Genomic DNA, 4,575 nt, shown 5'->3' on the forward strand with positions numbered 1-4,575 from the left:
AAGGTATATGATATGCATGTTTTTAGAAAGCTGGCGAAAAATCAATAACTTTTCATTTAGAAATCGCGTAATTTCGATGAACGAATCAAAAGATATGGTCAACTGAATTATGATTGACCTTAATGGGAATTGCTTTTGAATCTGCAATTAATATTTAAACAACTTGTTTGTAAGATTGATAAATTGGATTTTTGAATATTACCAACCGAGTAAATGAATCCTTATATAAGGTACGTCTCGTTTTGTTGAACTATTGTCAAAATTGACCTTTTGAAACGACTTTGGATAACTTTTGTATTGTAGTGACCCGAACTTTTCCATGTTTATATATATTAATTGAGATTGATATTTACATGATTAAATGTTTCCAACATGTTAAGCAATCAAACTTGTTAAGACTTGATTAATTGAAATAGGTTTCATATAGACAATTGACCACCCAAGTTGACCGGTGATTCACGAACGTTAAAACTTGTAAAAACTATATGATGACATATATATGGTTATATATATAGTTAACATGATATTATGATAAGTAAACATATCATTAAGTATATTAACAATGAACTACATATGTAAAAACAAGACTACTAACTTAATGATTTTGAAACGAGACATATATGTAACGATTATCGTTGTAACGACATTTAATGTATATATATCATATTAAGAGATATTCGTACATCATAATATCATGATAATATAATAATTTAAAATCTCTTTTGATATTATAAACATTGGGTTAACAACATTTAACAAGATCGTTAACCTAAAGGTTTCAAAACAACATTTACATGTAACGACTAACGATGACTTAACGACTCAGTTAAAATGTATATACATGTAGTGTTTTAATATGTATTCATACACTTTTGAAAGACTTCAAGACATTTATCAAAATACTTCTACTTAACAAAAATGCTTACAATTACATCCTCGTTCAGTTTCATCAACAATTCTACTCGTATGCACCCGTATTCGTACTCGTACAATACACAGCTTTTAGATGTATGTACTATTGATATATACACTCCAATGATCAGCTCTTAGCAGCCCATGTGAGTCATCTAACACATGTGGGAACCATCATTTGGCAACTAGCATGAAATATCTCATAAAATTACAAAAATATGAGTAATCATTCATGACTTATTTACATGAAAACAAAATTACATATCCTTTATATCTAATCCATACACCAACGACCAAAAACACCTACAAACACTTTCATTCTTCAATTTTTTTCATCTAATTGATCTCTCTCAAGTTCTATCTTCAAGTTCTAAGTGTTCTTCATAAATTCCAAAAGTTCTAGTTTCATAAAATCAAGAATACTTTCAAGTTTGCTAGCTCACTTCCAATCTTGTAAGGTGATCATCCAACCTCAAGAAATCTTTGTTTCTTACAGTAGGTTATCATTCTAATACAAGGTAATAATCATATTCAAACTTTGGTTCAATTTCTATAACTATAACAATCTTATTTCAAGTGATGATCTTACTTGAACTTGTTTTCGTGTCATGATTTTGCTTCAAGAACTTCGAGCCATCCAAGGATCCACTGAAGCTAGATCCATTTTTCTATTTTCCAGTAGGTTTATCCAAGGAACTTAAGGTAGTAATGATGTTCATAACATCATTCTATTCATACATATAAAGCTATCTTATTCGAAGGTTTAAACTTGTAATCACTAGAACATAGTTTAGTTAATTCTAAACTTGTTCGCAAACAAAAGTTAATCCTTCTAACTTGACTTTTAAAATAAACTAAACACATGTTCTATATCTATATGATATGCTAACTTAATGATTTAAAACCTGGAAACACGAAAAACACCGTAAAACCGGATTTACGCCGTCGTAGTAACACCGCGGGCTGTTTTGGGTTAGTTAATTAAAAACTATGATAAACTTTGATTTAAAAGTTGTTATTCTGAGAAAATGATTTTTATTATGAACATGAAACTATATCCAAAAATTATGGTTAAACTCAAAGTGGAAGTATGTTTTCTAAAATGGTCATCTAGACGTCGTTCTTTCGACTGAAATGACTACCTTTACAAAAACAACTTGTAACTTATTTTTCCGACTATAAACCTATACTTTTTCTGTTTAGATTCATAAAATAGAGTTCAATATGAAACCATAGCAATTTGATTCACTCAAAACGGATTTAAAATGAAGAAGTTATGGGTAAAACAAGATTGGATAATTTTTCTCATTTTAGCTACGTGAAAATTGGTAACAAATCTATTCCAACCATAACTTAATCAACTTGTATTGTATATTATGTAATCTTGAGATACCATAGACACGTATACAATATTTCGACCTATCATGTCGACACATCTATATATATTTCGGAACAACCATAGACACTCTATATGTGAATGTTGGAGTTAGCTATACAGGGTTGAGGTTGATTCCAAAATATATATAGTTTGAGTTGTGATCAATACTGAGATACGTATACACTGGGTCGTGGATTGATTCAAGATAATATTTATCGATTTATTTCTGTACATCTAATTGTGGACAACTAGTTGTAGGTTACTAACGAGGACAGCTGACTTAATAAACTTAAAACATCAAAATATATTAAAAGTGTTGTAAATATATTTTGAACATACTTTGATATATATGTATATATTGTTATAGGTTCGTGAATCAACCAGTGGCCAAGTCTTACTTCCCGACGAAGTAAAAATCTGTGAAAGTGAGTTATAGTCCCACTTTTAAAATCTAATATTTTTGGGATGAGAATACATGCAGGTTTTATAAATGATTTACAAAATAGACACAAGTACGTGAAACTACATTCTATGGTTGAATTATCGAAATCGAATATGCCCCTTTTTATTAAGTCTGGTAATCTAAGAATTAGGGAACAGACACCCTAATTGACGCGAATCCTAAAGATAGATCTATTGGGCCTAACAAACCCCATCCAAAGTACCGGATGCTTTAGTACTTCGAAATTTATATCATATCCGAAGGGTGTCCCGGAATGATGGGGATATTCTTATATATGCATCTTGTTAATGTCGGTTACCAGGTGTTCACCATATGAATGATTTTTATCTCTATGTATGGGATGTGTATTGAAATATGAAATCTTGTGGTCTATTATTATGATTTGATATATATAGGTTAAACCTATAACTCACCAACATTTTTGTTGACGTTTTAAGCATGTTTATTCTCAGGTGATTATTAAGAGCTTCCGCTGTCGCATACTTAAATAAGGACGAGATTTGGAGTCCATGCATGTATGATATTGTGTAAAAACTGCATTCAAGAAACTTATTTTGTTGTAACATATTTGTATTGTAAACCATTATGTAATGGTCGTGTGTAAACAGGATATTTTAGATTATCATTATTTGATAATCTACGTAAAGCTTTTTAAACCTTTATTGATGAAATAAAGGTTATGGTTTGTTTTAAAATGAATGCAGTCTTTGAAAAACGTCTCATATAGAGGTCAAAACCTCGCAACGAAATCAATTAATATGGAACGTTTTTAATCAATAAGAACGGGACATTTCAGTTGGTATCCGAGCGTTGGTCTTAGAGAACTAGAATTTTGCATTAGTGTGTCTTATCGAGTTTGTTAGGATGCATTAGTGAGTCTGGACTTCGACCGTGTTTAGTTGAAAAATGATTGCTTAACAAATTTTGTTGGAAACTATATATTTTTAACATGTGAATATTATGTGATATATTAATCTCTTAACGTGTTTGATATTATGTGATAGATGTCTACCTCTAGAACAAGTCCCATTGACTCACCTAATAATAATGAAGAGTCAAATGTAAATTGGAATGATTCGTGGACTGATTCACAAGTTCCCGAAGAGGAACCGGAAGAAGAGTCGAAACCGGAAGAAGAATCGGAACCGGAAGAAGAATCGGAACCGGATGAAGAAATAGAACCAGTGGGGGAAATAATAAAACGGTTAAGTAAAAGAAAATCCTCAACCAACCGACCAAGGTTAATTATGACCAATGGTGTTTCCGCCAAGGAAGCAAAATATTGGGAGGATTACCAATTCTCCGATGAATCGGATTCCGACGAGAATTCCGATGATGTTATAGAAATTACCCCAACTGAATTTAAAAAGGCAAAAGAAAATAATAAGGGAAAGGGCATAAAAATAGAGAAATCTAATTCCAACCCCGATGAACTTTATATGTATCGTCAACCCCCGAAGTCCTTAAGTTGTAACAATGACCCGGGAACCTCTAAACCACCAGGTTTTTCTAAACCAATGTGGAAAATTACGGCTCGTATTAGGGGAACATCATATATCCCTAGAAACTTGGCAAAACAAACCAAAACCGAAGAAGAAGAAACAAGCGAGTCGGAATAAGATAGTTGTATTCGTGTGGTGTAATATATGTAATATAGTGTGCTTATGCTTTATGATATATGTAAAAATTGCTTGTATTAATAAGTTTTTTTTTTATGAATCTAACTCTTGTCTATTTTACAGTTTAAAAACACAAAATGGATAGACTACCCAATATTTTAAGAGACCTACCCGGAGACATGATTGATGAAATCTTGTCTAGA

The sequence above is a fragment of the Rutidosis leptorrhynchoides genome, chromosome 1 (genome assembly GCF_046630445.1).
Source record: "Rutidosis leptorrhynchoides isolate AG116_Rl617_1_P2 chromosome 1, CSIRO_AGI_Rlap_v1, whole genome shotgun sequence".
NCBI lineage: Eukaryota > Viridiplantae > Streptophyta > Magnoliopsida > Asterales > Asteraceae > Rutidosis > Rutidosis leptorrhynchoides.